Here is a 24,176-nt window from a genome sequence, read left to right on the forward strand (position 1 = left end):
ATATTTTCTCCCATTTTGTGCACTGTGTCTTTGTTGATTGTTTCCTTTGCTGTGCAGAAGCCTTTTAACTTGAGGTGATCCCATCTGTCTATTTTTGCTTTGGTTACCTGTGTTTGTAGGCTATTATTATTTTTGTGGAATGTTTTGTGGAATGTTTAGGTGTTTCCAAATATTTTATATGTATATTAATATATATAATTTATATAATTTATATATAATTTATTATATATAATAATTTATAATATATAATATATATTATAAATATAATATATATATATAATATATATATATTATATTTATAATATATATATATTATATTTATAATATATATAATTTATAAATTATATATATTTATATTTATATATTATATAAAATATGTATTATATATAAATATATATTTTATATATTTGTATAAATTTATAAATTTATGTATTTATATATAAATTCATATTTATCTATGAATAATATATAATATAGAAATATATATAAATCTATATAGATTTATATATAAATTTATATAGATTTATATTTATATATAAATCTATATATATTTATATTTATATATAAATATATATATATTTATATTTATATATAAATCTATATATATAGATTTATATATAAATTTATATATAAATCTATGTATATAAATTTATATATAAATTTATATATAAATCTATATATAAATTTATATATAAATCTATATATATAAATTTATATATAAATTTATATATATAAATCTATATATATATTTACATATAAATTTATATACATATAAATCTTTATAAATATATATCAATCTTTATATATATAAATATATCAATCTTTATATATATAAATATATATAAATCTTTATATATATAAATATATATAAATCTTTATATATATAAATATATATAAATAAATCTATATAAATCTTTATATATATAAATCTATATGAATCTTTATATATATAAATCTATATGAATCTTTATATATATAAATCTATATGAATCTTTATATATGTAAATCTATATGAATCTTTATATATGTAAATCTATATGAATCTTTATATATGTAAATCTATATGAATCTTTATATATGTAAATCTATATGAATCTTTATATATGTAAATCTATATGAATCTTTATATATGTAAATCTATATGAATCTTTATATATGTAAATCTATATGAATCTTTATGTATGTAAATCTATATGAATCTTTATGTATGTAAATCTATATGAATCTTTATGTATGTAAATCTATATGAATCTTTATGTATGTAAATCTATATGAATCTTTATGTATATAAATCTATATGAATCTTTATATATAAATCTATATATAATCTTTATATGTATAAATACATATAATCTTTATATATATAAATATATAGAAATCTTTATATATATAAATATATAGAAATCTTTATATATATAAATATATAGAAATCTTTATATATAAATAATATATAAACATCTATATTTCTATATTCATATTTATATATATTTATATATAATATATATATTTATATATAATATATATGATATATATTTATATATAATATATATGATATATATTATATATTATATATTATATATAATAATATATAATCTCCATTATATATAATAATATATAACATATAATATATAATCATATATAATATATAAATAATATATAATCTATATTATATAAATAATATATAATATATATTATATATAAATAATATATAATATATATTAGATATAAATAATATATAATATATGTTATATATAAATAATATATAATATATGTTATATATAAATAATATATCATATATGTTATATATAAATAATATATCATATATGTTATATATAAATAATATATAATATATGTTATATATAAATAATATATAATATATGTTATATATAAATAATATATAATATATGTTATATATAAATAATATATAATATATGTTATATATAAATAATATATAATATATGTTACATATAAATTATATATAATATATATTTATATATAAATTATATATAATATATATTTATATATAAATTATATGTAAATATATTTTTATATAAAAATATATATTATATATTTTTATATATAAATATATTTACATATAATTTATATATTTTTATATATAAATATATTTATATATTGTTTATATATAGAAATTATATATATTATTTATATATAGAAATTATATATATAATTTATAAATATTATTTATATATAAATTATATATATAATTTCTATATATAATTTGTATATCAGTTATATATATAATTTATATATAAGTTATATATATAATTTATATAACTTATGTATAAATTATATATAATTATATTTACATATATAATTATATATAATTATATTTATATATATAATTATATATAATTATATTTATATATATAATTATATATAATTAGATTTATAGATATAATCATATATAATTAGATTTATATATATAATTTATATATAATTAGATTTATATATAATTAAATTTACATATATAATTTATATATAATTGTATTTATATATAATTTATATATAATTCATATATGAATTATATAAAAATATAATTCATATATGAATTATATAAAAATATAATTCATATATGAATTATATAAAAATATAATTCATATATGAATTATATAAAAATATAATTTATATATGAATTATATAAAAATATAATTTATATATAAATAATATATAAATATAAATTATATATAAATAATATATAAATATAAATTATATAGAATTTATATATAATTATGAATTATATAGAATTTTGTATATAAATTATATATATAATTTATATATAAATCATATTTTATATATAATTTATATATAAATCATATTTTTATATATAATTTATATATGAATCATATTTACATATAATTTATACATATAAATTATATAAAAAAAAGTATATACAAATTATATTTATATATAAATAAGATATAAATATATATATAAAAATATATATATAAAAAATGAAATTTTTGCCCATACCAAGGTCCTGGAGAGTTTCTCCAGTGTTTTGTTGTTGTTGTTTTTGGTTTTGGTAGCAGTTTCATAGTTTGAGGTCTTAGATTCAATATAGAATCCTTTACCTTAACTTCATCCCCCTCTCTTTTTTACTTTTTGTTGTTTCTATTTATATCTTATTGTACTGACTATGTCTTGAAAGGTTGTTTTAGTTATTATTTTTTATTGGTTCATCATTTAGTCTTTCTACGTAGGATAAGAGTCGTTTACACACCACAGTTTAGACCTCTGGAATCAGCAATTACTCCCTGACTAGGGTTATTTTAAATATTCTCTCCATGGGAGGAAGTCAGTTGAGTTTGATCTGGTTTTCCTTTATGCTCTCACAGGACAGGACAGAGTTCAATATCTCACAATTGCTGTCTTCTCCTTCCCCCAGCACCCAGAGACACTTTCCATCCACATCATGCCACTTTTGCCAGAGAGTGGGGGATGGGGAAGGAGTGGTGTCAGTGATTCAGGATTGTTTTTACTGTCTCCTCAGTGCTTGTTTCAGCAGTATGAAGGTAAAACCAGGTACTACTATGAGGGGTCACCTGATTTTTGATTCCTGTGAAGATGTTTTTTTTTTTTCCTGTGTAGATAGTTGATTTAACTTTTATTAACATTATATTAACATCATTCTTGACCTATCATTTCCCACTCATACCCAAATGCATATGACATTTGAGATCTATATCAATTCATTGCATCTTATCTCTAATTCTACTGAAATAATTTCTTACCAATTGTTTGTTATATTTTTTTTATAGTGTACCTAAGTTTATTCCCAGATTTTAACCATATTAGAAAATTGAATTGCTGATTCCTGTATCATAAGAGTAGGCAATAATTCACTTACCATTGTAGACTGTATTCATCTATCGTTTCTTTGATTATAGACAATAAAGCCCTGGTATGGTAAATTGTATTTTTGTTGAAAATATTTTGACTCTATCCTATAGGAACACTCTATGGAGGATTTCCTTTCTCCATTGACATCAGAATTGTTCTTGTGAATTGCTTTGTTCAATTAAGCATAAATGCCTTTCAAGCTGAAGCTTTATGAGATAGCATATGCTATTGTGTGCTCTCCTTTCCTTACTGTGAAACCAGAAATGTCCTAGGAAGAGGCTGCTCTAATAATCTGGGTCCAAGAGCAAATGTATCATGGAATATAGCTATAGCTGACCTTAAATAGAACTGTAGTTTGAGTGAAAAATAAATCTTTATGGTTTTAAGCCAGTTAGATTTTGTGGTTATTTGCTATTATAACACAACTTAACCTAAGCTGACTGACACACTTGGCAGCTGTGCTTATAATCTGTAATTTGGCAGTGATACTTAGCGTGGCATCATGAACATAAAAATGTACATGTATGTGTTAATATCTTCCCCTTCTCCTGTTGTCAAATTTCATCCAGGTATGAAATCTTAATGTATTTGTTTCTTTTATTTTCCTCCTATATCCATACACCATTTACTTATTAATTATAACCTTTTACTGTTAAAATTTTTAGAATGGGGATGTTCTAATTTTAGCTGATACTCAGATCTCTAACTCCTATCCCTTTCCAAGAAGTAGTAGCTCTTGATGTGAGTTTAAAGACTCACAGTTAGGGAAGCTTATGGCCTGGGACAAGGTCTGAGTGGGACCCTACAGGAGCAAAACTGGTTTTGCCAACTGCATGAGAGCTGGGTGAAGACTCTCGCTACTGGCTATCTCCCACGTCCCTGGCAAACCATAGGACACAGCATAGGTGCCAAAACTCCCTTTGGCCTGAGAACTACCCCTACATCCTCCACAGTGGCTGTGGCAAGCCCTGCCCAGGGAGAGTCTGAGCCCAGACGTGCCTAACCCTGCCCCCACCTGAAGGTTTATCTCTACCCACCCCGGTAGCCAAACACAAAAGACAGAAACTCTTGGGTACATTATGGTGCTACCCATCACCTGAGAAACCACAATACTTACACTGGCCAACTTAGGGCAACCTTAGATTCCCCTACTACTACTGCAGCTGGTGCTCCTTTGAAAGTACCACCTCCTCACTGGAGGCCAACCAACTCAGGCCATTACAGCAACTCATTACAGAATAAGCCTGATCCTAGGAAGGAAAATACAACAGATAATTCCACTGCCTGCAACATCTTGGCTAACCAGAGGTCCTGACTATGTCCACATGACAACTTCATTGCTAGCATAACCAGCATTTGAGAAAGCCAGCACACTAAACATATCTACAACCAGGAACCCTCACAGAGTCTACTTCACTCCCTTGCCACCTCCATCAGAACAGGTGCTGGTATCCACAGCTGGGAGACCTGAAGACAGATTGCATCACAGGATGCTCTGCAGACATTCCCCAGCACCAGCCCAGAGCCTGGTAGCACTGCTGGGTGGCTAGACCAAGAAGAGCAATAACAATCACTGTAGCCTGGCTCACAGGAAGCCCCATCCCTAGTAGAAGAAGAAGAGCACCACATCAAGGGATCACCCCGTGGGACAAAAGAATCTGAACAGCACACTTTTGAGTTTCAGAACTTTCCACAGAAATAGTCTACCCCAATGAGAAGGAACTAGAAAAGTAATTCTGGTAATATGACAAAGGAAGGTTTTATAAAACCCATAAAAATTCACATTAGCTTTCCAGCAATGGATCGAAAACAAGAAGAAATCTCTGAATTTCCAGATAAAGAATTCAGAAGACTGATTACTAAGCTACTCAAGGAGATACCTACTGGAGAAAGGTAAGAACCAATGTAAAGAAATTTAAAAAAATACACAATATGGATGAAAAATGCTGCAGAAAAATAAATATCATGGAGAAAAAACAATCACAACTTCTGGAAATGAAAGACACACTTAGAGAAATACAAAATGCACTAGAAAGTTTCATCAATAGTAGAACAAGAAGAAGAAAGAAATTCAGAGCTTGAAGACAAGGCTTCAGAATTTATGCTATCAGACAAAGAAAAAGAAAAAAGAATTAAAAAACTTGAACAAAGCCTCCTTGAAATTTGGGATTATTTTAAATGGCCAAACCTAAGAATAATTGGTGTTCCTGCAGAAGAAGAAAAATCTAAAAGTTTGAAAAATTTATTTGAGGGAATAATTGGGGAAAATTTCCCTGGTCTTGCTAGATATCTAGACATCCACATACAAGAAGGTCAGAGAACACCTGAGAAATTCATCACAAAAAGATCATCACCCAGGAACATAGTGATCAGGTTATCTAAAGTGAAGATGAAAGAAAGATACTTACGAGCTGTGAGACAAAAGCATCAGGTAACCTATAAAGGCAAACCTACCAGATTAACAGCCGATTTCTCAGCAGAAACCTCACAAGTCAGAAAGGATTGGGGTCCCATCTTTAGCCTAATGAAACAAAATAATTCTCAGCCAATACTTTTGTATCCAGCAAAATTAAACTTCATAAGTAAAAGAGACATAAAGTCTTTTTCAGACAAACAAATGCTGAGAGAATTTGCCAGTACCAAGCCAGCACTACAAGAAATTATACAAGGCGCTGTAAATCTTGAAACAAAACTTTGAAATGCACCAAAATAGAACCTCCTTGAAGCATTAATCTCACTGGGCCTATCCAACTTAACACAATGATAAAAAGAACAAGGTATTAAGGTGACAAATAGCATGATGGATAGTTACAGTACCTCCCATCTCAATATTAATGTTGAATGTAAATGACCTAAATGCTCCACTTTAAAGGTATAGAATCGCAGCAAGGATAAAAGTCCACCAGCCAAGTATCTGCTGTCTTCAAGAGATTACCTAACACATAAGGACTCACATAAACTTAAGATAAAGGAGTAGAAAAGGATATTCCATGCAAATAGAAACCAAAAGTGACCAAGAATAGTTATTCTTAGACAAAACAGACTTTAAAGCAGCAACAGTAAAAAAAGACAAAGAGGGACATTATATAATGGTAAAAGGATTAATCCAATGGGAAAATATTACAATCCTACATATATATGCACCTAACACTGGAGCTGCCAGATTTATCAAACAAGACCTAAGAATGAGATAGATGGCAACACAACAATAGTAGGGGATTTTAATACTCCACTGACAGCACTAAACAGGTCATCAAGATGGAAAGTCAACAAAGAAACAATGGACTTAAGCTATACCATAGAGTAATTGGACTTAACAGATATTTACAGAATATTCTACCCAACAACTGAGAATATACATTCTTTTAATCAGCACATGGAACATTATCCAAGATAGACCATATGATAGGTCACAAAACAAGTCTCAATAAATTTAACAAAATCAAAATTATATCAAGTGATCCTCTCGTACCACAGTGGAATAAAACTGCAAATTAATTCCAAAAGGAACCCTCAAAACTATACAAATACATCAAAATTAAATAATCTCCTCTTGAATGATCTTTGGGTCAACAATGAAATCAAGATGAAAATTTAAAAATTGTTTGAACTAAATGATAATAGTGATACAACTTACCAAAATCTCTGGGATACAGCAAAAGTGGTGCTAGGAGGAATGTTCATAGCATTAAATGCCTACATCAAAAAGTCTGAAAGAGTGCAAATAGACAATCTAAGGTCACACCTCAAGGAACTAGAGAAACAAGAACAAGCCAAACCCAAACCCAGCAGAAGAAAAGAAATAATAAATATCAGAGCAGAACTAAATGAAATTGAAACAAAAAAAAAATACAAAAGACAAGTAAAACAAAAAGCTGGTTCTTTTAATAGATGAACAAAATTATTAGACCATTAGTAACATTCACCGAGAAAAGAAGAGAGAAGATTCAAATAAGCTCAGTCAGAAATGAAACATGAGATATTCCAAGTGACACCACAGAAATACAAAAGATCATTCAAGGCTACTATGAACACCTTTATGCACACCAACTAGTAAATCTAGAGGAGATGGACAAATTCCTGGAAATATACAACCCTCTTAGATTAAATCAGGAAGAAATAGGAACTCTGAACAGAAGAAAAATATGTAGCGAGATTGAAACAGTAATAAAAAATTTCCAACAAAAAAAGTCCAGGATCAGATGGATTCACAGCTGAATTGTATCAGACATTCAAAGAATTGGTACAAATCTTACTGAAACTATTCCAAAATATGAAGAAAGAGAGAACCCTCCCTAAATCATTCTATAAAGGCAGTATCACCCTAATACCAAATCCAGGAAAGGAGATAACAAAAAATGAAAACTACAGACCAATATCCCTTATGAACATAGATGCAAAAATCCTCAACAAAATACTAGCTAACTGAATGCAACAGCATATCTAAAAAGATAGTATGCCACGATCAAGTAGGTTTCACACTGGGAATGCAGGGATGGTTTAACACATGCAAGTCAATAAATGTAATATATCACATAAACAGAATTAAAAACAAAAATTATATGATCATCTCAATAGATGCAGACAAAGCATTTGACAAAATTCAGAATCTCTTTATGATTAAAACCCTCAGCAAAATTTCCATAGAGGGGACATTCCTCAAGGTAATAAAAGCAGTCTATGAAAAACACACAGCCAACATTATACTAAACAGAGAAAATTTGAAAGCATTGTCCCTAAGAACTGGAGCAAGACAAGGATGCCCACTTTTACCACTTTTAATCAACATAGTACTGGAAGTCCTAGCCAAAGCAATCAGACAAGAGAAAGAAATCAAGGGCATCTAAATTGGTAAGGAGGAAGTCAGACTCTCACTGTTTGCCAATGATATGATCATATACCTAGAGAAAACTAAAGATTTATCCAAAAAGCTCCTATACCTGATAAATGAATCCAGTAAAGTCTCAGGCTACAAAATCAATGTACACAAATCAGCAGCACTGCTATACACCAACAACGACCAAGCTGAGAATCAAATCAAGAACTCAATCCCTTTTACAACTGCTGCTGCTGCCAAAAAAAAAAAAAAAAAAAAACTTAAGAATATACCTAACAAAGGAGGTGAAAGATCTCTACAAGGAAAATTGCAAAACACTGCTGAAAGAAATCACTGAAGACACAAACAAATGGAAATACATCCCATGCTCATGGATGGGTAGAATCAATATTGTGAAAATGACCATACTGCCAAAAGCAATCTACAAATTCAATGCAATTTCCATCAAAATACCACCATCATTCTTCACAGAACTAGAAAAAAAAATTCCTAAAATTCATACAGAATCAAAAAGAGCCCACATAGCCAAAGCAAGACTAGGCAAAAAGAACAAATCTGGAGGCATCACATTCCTTACTTCAAACTATACTATAAGGCCATAGTCACCAAAACAGGATGGCACTGGTATGTCAATTGGCATGTAGACAAATGGAACTGAATATAGAACCCAGAAATAAAGTCAAATACTTACAGCAAACTGATTTTTGACAAAGCAATAAAAAATATAAAGCAGGAAAAGGACACTTTATTTAACAAATGGTGATAGAATAATTGGCAACCCACATGTAGAAAAATAAAACAAGGTCATCATCTCTTATCTTATACAAAAATCAACTCAAGATGGATCAAAGACTTAAACATGAGACCTGAAACCATAAAAATTCTAGAAGATAACATTGGCAAAAACTCTTCTAGACATTAGCTTAGACGGAGTTCACGACCAAGAACCCAAAAGCAAATGCAACAAAAACAAAGATAAATAGATGGGACCTAATTAAACTAAAAAGCTTCTGCATGGCAAAAAAAATAATCAGCGGAGTAATCAGACAACCCACAGAGTGGGAGAAGATATTCACAAACAATGCATCTGACAAAGGACTAATATCCAGAATCCACAAGGAACTCAAACAAATCAGCAAGAATAAAAACAATTAATTCCATCAAAAAGTGGGTAAAGGACATGAATAGACAGTTCTCAAAAGAATATGTACAAATGGCCAACAAACATGAAACAATTCTCAGTATCACTAATTATCATGGAATTGCAAATCAAAACCACAATTAGATACCACCTTAAGAATGACCATAATTTAAAAATAAAAAAAAAAGATAACAGATGTTGGCATCGATGTTGTGAAAAGGTAACAATTTCACACTGCTGGTAGGAATGTAAGCTAGTACAATCACTATGGAAAACAATATGGAGGTTCCTTAAAGAACTAAAAGTAGAACTACCACTCCAGGGTATCTATCCAGAGAAAAAGTCATCGTATGAAAAACATGCATGTTTACAGGAGCACAATTTGCAATTGCAAAAATATGGAACCAGCCCAAGTGCCCATCAACTAATGAGTGGATAAAGGAAATGTGGTATGTATATATATATATATTATATATATTTATGAATACTACTCAGCCATAAAAAAGAACAAAATAACGGCATTTGCGTCAACCTCAGTGGAGTTGGAGATCATTATTTTAAGTGAGGTAACTCAGGAATGGAAAACGAAATATCATATGCTCTCACTTATAAGTGAGAGCTAAGCTATGAGGATGCAAAGGCATAAGAATAATATAATGGACTCTGGTGACCTGAGGGGAAGGTTGGGAGGGGGTTGAGGGATAAAAGACTACACATTGGGTACAGTGTACACTCCTTGGATGACAAGTACCCAAAAATCTCAGAAATTACCACTAAAGAACTTATCCATGTAACCAAAATCCTCCTGTTTTCCCAAAACGATTGAAATAGATTTTTTTAAAATGACAAATATGAAAAAAAGGGCTCACAATTAGAAAAGCAGCAATTCACTTCAAGTAAACATGGAAAGGGCTAAGTACCATTCTAAGTTTATTGACATTGTGTTGTTTAAGGATAACAATGATGTTAAACTTAGTGTACTATTTTAGTCACTATTTCAAGATAGAGAAACTAAGGCAGAGGAAATTTAAATATTTTGTCCAAAGACACACATATGGTAAGTGTCGAAAACATGATTTGAATCCAGTCAGTCTGGCATCAATGTTCCTTACTTTTCACCATTACTCCAAACTCCCTTTATTAGGATTAGTAGGGAATGGTGCTTTTCTTAGGAGAAATGAAGAGGTTAAAAGCTCTATCTTTCCTGGGATCTGATCTCCTCTCTAAACTTGCCCCCTTATATTTCAAGGTAAAATTGACTGATTCCTGTTTGTGTGAGGCTTAGGGACAGGGAGGAAGAAAGTACGTGGTTCTCATTAGGCTGTAGAAAGGGGAAAGTTTTCTTTGGCTTTGCTATTTTGTGCTGCTTGTAGCCGAGGTGGTAACATCTAGAAGGCTAGGGTCAGGATATGCAGGCAAAACCAAGCCTCTTAAGATTCACATATGGCTCATTGTTGACACCAGGGAAAGAATTTTGGTTTCAAAACCCCAACTAAAAGAAGTATGTGCATTTGGCTGGACTGTTCTCTGTAAGTTTTACCCTCAGGAAACTGGCACAAGTAAAAGCTAGTGAGGATTTTAGGGGCATGAGGACCCCAAGGAATCTTCATCAGAGAAAGATTAATATAGTCAGTCTTTTTTTTTTCTTTTCCCATATTTGTGCTAATTTGGGCCATCTCTATCATCAGGTTATTGTAGTAGTTCCCATTTTTTGGTCAGATAACTTCGCCTGCTTCCTATTGATGATTAAACACATTCAAAGGTATTTCCCTTGGTTGCACCCCCGGCCCCTTTCTGTTTTATTTCTCATTTTTCCCTTTTGAGTGCCCTGTGTCCCATCCATGTCCTGCATTTCCGGCTTCAGTTTCTTTGCCCAAAACTGTTTCCAAATACCTAAAATGCCTCCCAATCGCACTTCCACATATTCAAATTTTTCAAGTCCAAATGCAAACTTGTCTTCTCCAAGAAGATTTTTCTGATTCCTTAGCCTGTTGTAGTTTCTCACTCTTCAGAAAGCCAAGAGAAATGATCTGTTTTTTCTTTTATGGTAGATATGAATTGTTACTTTGCAGTAAATGAGCTGTGTTTTATCTACACCATAGGACTGTATACTTCTTTTTCTTTTTTTTTTTAATTTTTTTTTGAGACAGAGTCTTGCTCTGTCACCCAGGCTGGAGTGCAGTGGCACGATCTCGGCTCACTGTAGCCTCTGCCTTCTGGGTTCCAGCGATTCTCCTGCCTCAGCCTCCCGAATAGCTGGGATTACAGGCATGCGTCACCATGCCCAGCTAATTTTTGTACTTTTAGTAGAAACGGAGTTTCACCATGTTGGCCAGGCTGGTCTCAAACTCCTGACCTCAGGTGATCCACCCACCTCGGCCTCCCAAAGTGCTGGGATTACAGGCATGAGCCTCCGTGCCTGGACAGACTGTACACTTCTTAAGGGCAGACATCACTAGGCATTTATATTCCCACAGCTCATAGCCTTTGTTCCTTTATCCAGTCATTTATTTATTTAACAGTAACGAACAAAAGATAGGCATTGCTTACATTCATGAAGCCAATATAGGGTAAATACACACAGTAAACCTTCAAATATTTGTTGAATGAGTGTTGATCATAGTTGATGTATTTACTGGTTGTATTAGACCGTGCAGGCTGCTATAACAAGATACCTTAGACTGTAATTTATAAACAGAAATTTATTGCTCACAGTTTTGGAGACTGAGAAGTCTAAGATGAAGATGCCAGTAAATTTGGTGTCTGGTGAAGGTCTGTTTCTCACAGATGGTGACTCTGTGTCCTCACATAGTAGAAGAGGCAGAGGGGAAAAAACAGCCTCCCTCAATATCCTTTTATAAGGGCACTAATCTTTAATAGGTTAGGGATTAGAGTCTGCCCTCATGACCTAATCACCTCCAAAAGGCCTGTAGTAGTTCTCCTTAGGCTGTAGAAACGGGAAATTGTCCTTAATACCACCACAATGGGGAGTAAGCTTCAACATATGAATTTTGGAGAAACACCAACTTTCAGACCATAGGACTGGTCTTTATTGTAATAAATAGCCTTTAAGTATAAAGAAATATTAGGTTTATATTTAAAAGTACCTCAAGGTGTATACAAAGGTCTATAGGATTCCTTTAGTATTTAACATCCACAAGAAAACTTAAGACACCATAAATTCAATGTAAGTTGATAATAATAGACACCTTAAAACATTTTAAATGTTGTTTTAATTTTTAAGCCTATTATTTAAAAGCCCATGAATGGGGGAATAATTATGTATTCTGGGCAGAATTTACATGGTATGGAATCAGGGTCTCAAGATTAAATCAGCCATACTCAGCATAGAAAATGCTCCTAATTCATTTTACTATTACAGTAAAATGGTCTATGGACCCAGATAGTTTACTCTTGCCATTAAAACATTAATTCTAATGGCGTAAATGGCAAATCAAGTTATCTGACAGAAATTAGTGGGACTCTAGTTTGATATGTGCAAATTATAAAGTCAACAACAACACATAAGCAGCTAACTCAGGAGAATAGTATTTTTAGGAAAACTCCTGCCTTTAAACCCAAGCAATTGTGATCACTTTGAGAATTGTTCTTCTTGGTTATCTGGGATAATCCTCACCACCCTGTCAAAATTGACTATAAAAAGCATCATATTTTGTGTGAGGTTTGCTAATTTTAGGATCACTAGAAAACAGTATCTCCTGTCTCCTCGAACTCGGGGACCCGGATAAACCTAGTCAGCAATCCTAGGATTGTGCAACTCTCATGTAGCCAGGTAGGTGGCAGGGCTGTCTTCAAAGTCCTGCTGTCATTGGCCTTCAATGCATCTCACCTCTGATCCCTCCTTTGTGTGTGCCTAGCACTTTGTGTATATGTCTATAAGTGTACTTACAATATTGTATTCTAATTGTTGGATTGCCAATCTCTGTCATTAAATGAGATGTGTCTTGAGGGCAAGGACTGAGTCGTTATGTCTCAAGCAACTAGAATGAATCTTTAAATAAATATTTGATGACTGACTTAACAAATTGCATATGTTAGGTAGAGATGTCTTAAGAATAGAAATGGTGCCAGAAAATCAAGAAGAACACTTACTTAACCTTTACTTTCCCCACTGATTAGCTGCCAAATAAAATCACTTAATTAGAAATTCAGTTCTTTTTCTTTTCTAAAAAAATCCAAGTACTCCTGGTGTGGCTAACATATAAAAACCTATAGGTGATTTTTGGATAAGTTCAGTGGTTCTCAAACATCGGGGTGCATCAGAATCACCTGGAGGTATTGTTAAAACACAGATTGCTGGGCTTCACCCCCAGAGTTTCTGATTTAGTAGGTCTAGGATAGGGCCTAAGAATGTGCATTTCTAACACATTCTCAGGTGACATTGATGGTGATGGCCCGGGGAACACATTTTAAGAACCACTGGCTTACTGTAAAGGAACTATCAGATCATTACCAGAGGGTAGATTTTGATGGCTATAGACAGTGCAGGAGACTATGAAAGGAGGAAGAAAGAAGGAAAAATGGAGAATAAACATAGCTCCAAGACCAGTTACACTTTACAATTTTTTGACGGCCTGAAATAGTAGAAATCTTTGAAGTGTAATGTGTAGTTGTGGAATTGGCACAGTGCACTCACCTTGGGAATAGAAAATACGACTTTCTAAATACAATATTCTTTACACCTTAAAAGGGGTATTTCAATAAATGCGATAAATGCTTATTTAACAGTTCATAAATATAGCACCCTTTTTCCAAGTCATTTGGCCTTTAAAATGTGTGATTGCTTTTTTTGTCCAACAATAAGAGGCTATTTTGTGCTATTTTCTCCATGAATACTGCTGTTATTACTTAATATTTATTAAATAGCCACCATAGTGGCTTTATTCTTACAGAAGAGGTTTTTCTTCTTTAAATTTCTGTGCGAAATAGGATTTTCCTGCTGCCTGTCAAATTGAAACCATATTAAACAACACAGAATAACTTGAAGCAGACTGGGGTAAGAGGAATCAATGCCCACTTTTCTGAATTTAGAAAAGCCAACCACAACAAACGAAACATTTCTTTCTTTTAGCTTGATCCTAATGTATCTATTAGGAATGCAGTTGCAGATACATCCAATCAATTAAACAGGTCACACACTGATGAGCCTTAAGATTTATTGTTTAGAAGTGAAATGTAGGAACATATCATGTCAAAGGAAATAGGATCCATAGTTTAAGGGAAGATAAATCAGACTTTGAAGGTAATAATCTTCAGAAAAGTCATTTTAAAGAGACACTGTACATGTTGGATTTGATAACTTGAGGAGAATGAGAATTATAACAGTACTAAAGGGTGAAGCTGAGAATTTAAAGACCAGGGAAAATTTAATAAAAAAGAGTCATGCTTTATGACATGGATTAGGAAACTGCAAGGATAGAATTCACAGTCCTAATTTGTTATTTGGAAAAAAGAAAAAAATCTATTTCATGATAAGACATAATCACAATTCTAGCAGTCTCAAAATAATTATTTCTAGTTCAAAACTATATAATGAATCACAACACAAAATAAATATGCCTTCAGACATATTGAGGCTGGGTTTTATTTTTCTCTTTCTCCTCTGATTCCTCTCCACCAAATGTGTGAATGCATAAATAATGGAAGAAAAGACTAAGACAGGGAATTACCACATAGAACAATTTGAAGAAAGCATCAATTATGGTTCTATTATGGGTTGAATTGTGTCCCACAAAAAGGTATGTTGAACTCCTCATTCCCCATACCTCAGATTGTGACCTTATTTGAAAACAGGTTTGTTGCAGATGTAACTAGTTAAGATGAGGTCATGCTGGAATAGGCGGCCCTTAAAAGAAGTATGACTGGTGTGCTTATAAGAAAAGGAGAGGAGACACAGATGCATAAGAAAAATGCTATGTAACAACAGAGGCGGAAATTTGAGTGGTGCACCTACAAGCCAAGGAATGCCAAGGATTGCCAGAAATCACCAGAAGCTAGGAAAGAGGCATGGAACAGATCTTCCCTCAGAGGAAACCATTCCTGCTGACACCATTTCAGACTTCTAGCCTCCAGAACTGTGAGAGAATATGTTTTTGTTGCGTTAAGCCACCCAGTGTGTGGTGCTATGTTATAGCAGCCGTAGGAAACTGATGTAGTTTCTTTCTCAAAACTTCATATGTTTCAAGATTTGTTCGCATAAAGGGCTAAACTTTCTTTCTATGTTAACTCATATTTCACCACTCAAGTCAGCGAAAACCTTTAATGAAACTAAAAATCATGAATAAATGAGATGAGTTTTTATTAGGATGATTCTCAGGAATATACATGTAATAACAGTCAACACACATCCTAGGGCACACTATCCAAATAGAAATGAAAAAAGAGATAAAGTGGGAATAAAAGTGCCTGAAAATATTCTATATTTAATTTTTAATAGTAGGAAAACTTTTTTGTTCTCACTAATATGTTATAAATGTTACATATAGATTATATTTTAGTGAGAGCAATGCTACTGGATGTAGTTAATTACTTTTAAATTCTTAGTTTAATAGTTTGTGATGCAATGATTTAATGGTCTGGTTCTAAATTTAGTATATGTTGATACCTGGTTTTAATGGTTATTACAGTCAAAAAACCTACTTCACAAAAATATATAGGACCAAATGAAAAGAGTGCACTGTTGGCTGCATTTATTAAATACTGATGCTCAATTCTTTGTTCCAACCACCAATTTTGTAAATGTTTTGGTTAAATTATGTTGATACATTAGTTTTTATTTTAAATAATTTAGAAGTAAATTGCAAACATCATAGTACTTTCTCTTTTCACATTCAGCTTGTACCTACTAATAATAAAGACATTCTCTTATATAACTACTATATTAATATGGCACCTAAGAAAAATGACAGTAATTCTCTAATGTTACCTAAAATGTAGTCCATATGAAAAACATGATAATTGTCCCAAGAATGTCTTTTATAGCCTTTTTTGAACCAATGGGCAATGTAGGTTCACATATTACATTTTTTGTTTTATTAGCCTCTCAGAAAAGAATATCTGTCTTTCATCCGTTTTATTTTTCATGACATTGACTACTTTTTAGTCTAAGATTGCTTTCCTGTAGAATGTCCTGGATTCTGGGTTTGTCTTATTGTTTCCTCCTGGGTTTGTTTAACTTTTTATGAGTCACATGTATTTCTTATGAACTAAAAGTAAGACCTCTAGAAGCCTGATTAGATTAAGATTAAATGTTTCAGCAGGAATATTTTAAAGACAATATCATTTATTTCAATTTGCATTATATTGATAGGCACACCACATCTGGCTGCCCCTATGCTAGTAACAGTACACTTGATCATTTGCTTAAGGTGGTGACCTCCAGACTTCTCCACTATAAATGCACTTTCCCCTAGGCATATTTCCACAGGGCCAATATTCTTTTCACAACAACTTTTCACTAAACTGCTTTAGCATTCATTAATAATCATTGACTTGATCAATGATTACTTTAGAGGTTACAGAATAGTGGTTTTCTAAATTTCTCATTTATTTTACGTTTAATTTATTAACTGGTATTCCGGAAAGAAGCGATCTCCTTTTATCTACCTTTCTCCATGTCTGGGGCAGGAAAGTGCAAGGTGAGACTAAAACATGTTGTTTCAGAGATCACAAGGTGGTGCTTGAAGACAAATAGAGACATGTCACTTCACAAGGGTACAGGATCCACCTTGAAGAAGCTCCCACTCAAATTGTTTCAAATGTGGCCAGTGAGACCTCATGCTTCTTGAGTGTCATTACTTACTTCTAGGACTATCAATAGCCAGAACTAGGAAAAATGCTTTTTAAAATTATGAATTCATCTTGATACTGTCATCTTTTTATTTTTATTTGTGGTAAAAATACACATAATAAAATGTAACATCCCAATCATTTTTAAACATATATTTTCATAATGTTGTGAAACAGATCTCTAGTACTTTCATCTTGCAAAACTGAAAGTCTATACCCATAAAACTACCCCTTTTTCCTCCCCCCAGCCCCTGGAAACCATCATTTTACCTTCAGTTTCCAAGATTTTGACTTTGTTAGATATCTCATATCAGTAGAATTATACAGTGTTTGCCCTTTTGTGACTGGCTTATTTCACTCAGCATAATGTCCTCAAGGTTTATCCATGTTGCAGCATCTGACAAGATTTTTTTCTTTTTTAAGGATGAATAATATTCCACTGTTTGTATATACCATGTTTTTGTTTATTCATTCATTAACGGACTTTTGGGTTGCTTCTACCTCTTGGCTATTTGTGAATAATGCTGCAATGAACTTGGGTGTGCAAATATCTCTTCAAGATCCTGCTTTCAATTCCTTTGGATATACACCCAGAAGTAGGATTGCTGGATCATATGGTAATTCTATTTTTAATTTTTAAAGAAAGATTTGCACTGTTTTGCATAGTGGATTTCAGTTCATTTTTTTAAGTTGCAGAGCTTTTTTTTGTAATTTATTCATTACTTCTATCTCATTTTTTAAATCTTTTTAAATTTTTTACCATTTTTAAATCAAAATGTTTGTTTTCATGTTGAAATTGTACATGAAACTTTAGAAAATATGCAACAGATACAAATTTCAGGAGATCATTGTTACCCTCCAACACAGTAACATTGGAGCCAGTGGCATTATCCAATCATCAAACAGATACATTTAACACGATATTATGATTCGTGGAGTGCTTTCTACCATTTGTCCGTCTCAATATTTTATTTCAAGTAAACAACATATCATTCGTTTGTTGAATATAAAGTTGGTCTACTTGCATGTACTTGTTATAATTGGGTTCTATTATGGTGTATTTTTTTGCTTTTATTATTATTTTTAATTGACACATAACAATTTTACATATTTATGGGGTACAGTGTGATATCTCAATACATATATACAATGTATAATAATCAAATCAGAGTAATTAGTATATCCATCCCCTCAAACATTTATCATTTCTTTGTGTTGGGAACATTCAAAATCCATTCTTATAATTATTTGAAAATATACCAAAAATTGTTCATTCTAGTCAGTCACCCTATAGTGCTATGGAACACTAGAACTGATCCCTCCTCTTTAGCTGTACTTTTGTATCTGTTAACTGGCCTTTAGCTATCTCCACCTTTCCCCTACCCTTCTCCACTTCTGGTAACCACTATTCTTCTCTCTTCGTCTATGAGATCAATTTTTCTAACTTCCACATATGAGTGAGAACATATGGTATTTGTCTTTCTGTGTTTGGCTTATTTCACTTCACATAATGTCCTCCAAATTCATCCATGTTGCCACAAATGACAGAATTTCCTCCTTTAGAAAATTATATTTCTTTTCATTACTCTGAAAATATCAGTGCCTAACCACATGTATACATACACATACACTTATTTACATTATCTTACAATATATCTAAATTAGTTTCAAAATTACAATCAATATTAAAAATAAAAACAAACCTACTGAGTTTTCTTTGTGGCTATTTTTGTCTTTTTACTGTATCTAATTAAGGATGCACAGGCAGAGTATTGTGTTAAAAATTATTTTAAATAATTATTTTCTCTGTATGATTGTTTTTCATATATATTTATGCTCATATGTTTCCATTTGTGTTGAAAAATTTATGTTTTATACTTCTTAATTTAACTAATTTATTTTTGAGATGGAGTCTCATTCTGTCACCCAGGCAGGAGTGCAGTGGTGCAATCTTGGCTCACTGCAACCTCCGCCTCCCGGGTTCAAGTGAATCTCCTGCCTCAGCCTCCTGAGTAGCTGGGACTACAGGCGCCCACCACCACTCCTGGCTAATTTGGGTAGTTTTAGTAGACATGGGGTTTCACCATGTTGGCCAGAATGGTCTCGATCTCTTGACCTCATGATCCACCTGCCTCATTCTCCCAAAGTGCTGGGATTACAGGCATGAGCCACTGCGCCCGGCCTCATTTAATTTTATCTTTCAAATAAAATTACAGCAGTTGCATAGTTTAAAAGTTAACAAGAGGCCGGGCATTGTGGCTCATGCCTGCAATCCCAGCACTTTGGGAGGCCAAGGCGAGCAGACAACTTGAGGCCAGGAGTTCAAGACCAGCCTGGCCAACATGGTGAAACCCCCTCTCTATGAAAAATACAAAAATGAACTGGGCATCACGGTGGCATGCACCTGTAGTCCCAGCTACTCGGGAGACTGAGGGCTGAGAATCACTTGAACCTTGGAGGCAGAGGTTGCAGTGAGCCTAGATCATGCTACTGCACTCCAGCCTAGGCGACAGAGCGAGACCTCGTCTCAAAAAAATAAATTAATAAGGTTAACACTATATAAAAAGATACACTCGGAATACTCAGCGAAGACGTGCTCCCTCCACCTATCCTCCATTTTCATTAGTTTATGATGTTTCTGGTTAGCCCTTCCATCCTTCCTGTATTTCTTCTTGCAAAACTAAATCAAATCATCCTCAGTTTTTAAAAATGTTGCATGTACCTCACTGTGTCACTGTATCGTAGTTTGTAGGACCAGTGCCTTATGAGTGAATATCTAAGTTGTTTCAAATTTTGGTTATTACAAATAATGCTGCAATAACGTAGGGCACACTCCTTTGGAGTTGTATCTATGAGGTAGATTCCTAGAAATTGAATAGCTGGATCAAAAACTAAAACCACAGAATTTTTGTAGATATTGCCAAATGCCTCTCCATGGGGGTTTAAACATTTTGCACACTTACCAGCAATTTAAGAGAGTGACTATTTCTTTACACTAAGCTAACAAACTTTATCGTCAGTGTATATGAAAAATGCTACCTTAGTATGGTTTTAACTTTAATACCTTAGGTGTGAGAGTGAGTGTTTTCTCACATATAAAAACTATTTGTTTTTCTTTTTCTGTGAATTGTTTATGTCTTTTGTCATTTTTTTCTATTGTGTTTTCAATTTTTTAAAGGTGCAGATAGAAATCTTTTACTTGTTTTTATAGGTGGCTCACATAATTTCTGCAATAAAATCACAGAATGTTAGAAATATTTTCAAACACTCCTTTTAAAGATGATCTTTCCATAATGTGAGTTTCTTTTGAAAATGAGATGTCCTCTTTATTATTGTTACAATATCACTTTTCCTTTGAAGGTAGATGGGTTGTTTATTCTTTTTAAAACTCCGTTCTAAGTAACACATTACTGAGAGCCTTTTGTCATCAGAGTAAAGGTCATCACACTTGAAACACTTATCTTTTAGTAAAAGAAAAATGCCTAATGCATCTTTAAGTTCTAAAACTTTTTAAAGTACTTCATCTCAAGGTAATCAAAGAACCTCTGTGTGATACAAAATAGTTTCTGTGTCACTCACCATATATGTATTGAAGATATGTCACCATGTATTGGTCTGTTTTTTTGTGTGTGTGTGCGTAAATGACGTCCTGTACATTATAAGTAAAATCTTTTTCTTCTTGCACCCCCAAGGATCATGTTATATACTCCACTTTGGAGATCACTATTAAGTAGAGTAGCCAGTGCCTATTCTATCTAAGGCAAAGAACCATAATAATATCCCTGACACTAGACTAGATGGTTTTGTCTCTTGTAAACCTCAAAACCTTTTCATGTTCTACTTAGTAAGTAAGATCTTGAGAGTCCCAACTTTAGATTTTACTCTGGTCTAAAATATAGTTTCCAGTTAATCTTGCCAGAGTCTCATATACTGTTTTAAGCCATCAACCTAAAGTGAATACAATTTTTTATTTTTCAATCTACATTCCTTCCCTGTTTTTCCTGGTAAAGAATCCCATTCTGGTTTTTACGAATGATCCCTCCCCCTACCTGGTGAAACTTTCAATCAAGGGATCCTCCTTTACTTGCCATCAAGTAGGCACAGGAGCCAGACTTGGCCAATCAGAGCACTTCGTCACCATAGAAAAAGTGATCAAGTCAAGACTGGCTATGTGACACAAATCAGACCAATGAAAGTTATTTGTAGGTATGGATTTTGATAGAAAGTAGGTCTCTAGTCTTCCCAGATAGTAAGTGCTAAACAGTATGTGAATCATGAACCACAAGTGAACATCTTTACCATATTGTGAAGACAGCCTATCTCAAAATGAATCTAATGGACAGCTAATCAGAGATTAAAAAGAAAGAAATTGAATCTTGATTTTGTTGCTGGAGCATCTGGGATCCAGCCACACCTGAAGGAAGACTATCCTTATAAATTCTATTTATTTTACTTATTATTATTTTTAATTGACAAATCAAAATTGTATACATTTATCAGGTACAGTGTGATGTTTTGATATATGTATACAATATGGAATAATTAAGTCAGGTGAATGTATCCATCTCACATACTTATCATTTTTTATGGTGAGACATTTGAAATGTGTTCTTAGTTATTTTGAAATACATAATATGCTGTTATTGACTATAGTTGCCCTGCTGTGCAATAAATCTCAGAACTTATTTCTCCTCTCTATCTGAAACTTTGTGCCCTTTTATCAACAGGTATAAGCGAGATCATGTGGTATTTGTCTTTCTGTGTATGGCTTATTTCACTAGCATAACGTCTTCCAGATTCACCTATGTTGTAGCAAATGACAAGATTTTCTCTCCTTTTAAGGCTGAAGAGTATTCCATTGTGTATATATACTATTTTTAAAAGTCTTTTTATCTGTTAATGGACACTTAGGTTGATTCTATATGTTGGCTATTGTGAATAATGCTGCAATAAACATGAGTGTAGAGATATTCATTTAACATACTAATTTTACTCCTTTGGATATACACCCAAAAGTGGGATTACTGGATCACACGGTAGTTCTATTTTGAGTTTTTTTGAGGAACCTATATACTGTTTTCCATAACGGCTGTACTAATTTACATTCCCATCAACAATGTACAAGAGTTCACTTTTCTCCACTTCCTTGCCAAAGGTTATCTTTCATCTCTTTGTTAAAAGCCATTCTAACAGGTGTGAGGGGATATTTCACTGTGGTTTTAATTTGCATTTTGATTATGGATGCTGAGCATTTATCGCTAATCTGTTGCGATTTATGTGTATTCTTTCAGGAAATGTCTGTTCAGGTCCTCTGCCCATTTTTTAAATATAATTATTTATTTTCTTGCTGTTGAGTTGTTTGAGCTCCTTATATAATTTGGATGTTAATCCCTTATCAGATGTATAATTTGCAAATATTTCGTGTGTCAAGAATACACAATGGGGAAACAATAGTTTCTTTAATAAGTAGTGTTGGGAAAACTGGATATCCACATGCAGAAGAATAAAGTTGGAACCTAGTCTTGCACTATATACCACAATCAACTCAAAATGGGTTAAAGACTTAAATATAAGACCTAAAACTATAAAACTACTAGGAGAAAACATTGGGAAAAAGCTCTGCACCATTGGTTTGGGCAATGATTTTTTGGCTATGACTCTGAAAGTAGAGACAGCAAAAGCAAAAATAGACTAATGGGATGGCTTCAAACTCATAAATTTCAGTTATATAAACCAGTAATTTCCCTTTTTAGTTTCAGTAGGATTAAAGTTTTGTCGTTTGCAGACAATTATCACTTGGGAGTGGCAGTCTAGCTGGAAACTGTATTTTCTAACTACTTTCATATCTAGGTAGGGCCTTTGGACCAGTTATTGCAAATGGAAGGAATACAACAGGTAGGCCTTCTCTGCTTGTTCTATTTTACCTTTTATCAGCTGAATACAGATGACTCTGGGGATCTAGAGAATGTTAGAGCTACAAAGAGAAAGGTACTGGAGTGCCTAAATAATTGTACAGAAGGCTGACACTTGCACTGGATTATTTTATGAGCAGAAATAAATGTGTGAAGTTATTGAAATTTTGGGGTTTGTTAAAGCAGCTAGTATGACCCTAACTAATATACCATGTATTGTCCTATATTAGCTTGTCTTATATTATTTATTTGATTGTCCTGTCTCACTCTTAGATTGAAATTACCCTAAGGGCAAATACTAGGCCTTATTCATCTTTATATCCCCTCTGACAGAGGTACTCAATAAGCATACATTGAATTAAATGATATCTCAGAGTGCTAAAAATGTTTAGTTCAAAATAACTCAAAAATGACTTGTGCAAGTTAATTATGATTACATTTTTAAAAATAACAGCTTTATGGAGATGTTTCACATACCATATATTTCACACATTTAAAGTATATAGTTTTTAGTGTATGCACACAGAATGTACAACCATCACCAAATCAATTTTAGAACACTTTCAATACTCCCAAAAGGAATCCCTTACCTATTAGCAGTTACTCGGCATTTTCC

General features: G+C 32.2%; 1 pseudogene; it reads left to right on the forward strand.

Moving 5' to 3' along the window:
* LOC129024150 (elongation factor 1-alpha 1-like) overlaps window positions 1–24,176 on the forward strand; it is a 182,066-nt pseudogene that overhangs the window by 45,253 nt on the left and 112,637 nt on the right.

Source organism: Pongo pygmaeus, chromosome X, assembly GCF_028885625.2.
Source record: "Pongo pygmaeus isolate AG05252 chromosome X, NHGRI_mPonPyg2-v2.0_pri, whole genome shotgun sequence".
Lineage (NCBI taxonomy): Eukaryota > Metazoa > Chordata > Mammalia > Primates > Hominidae > Pongo > Pongo pygmaeus.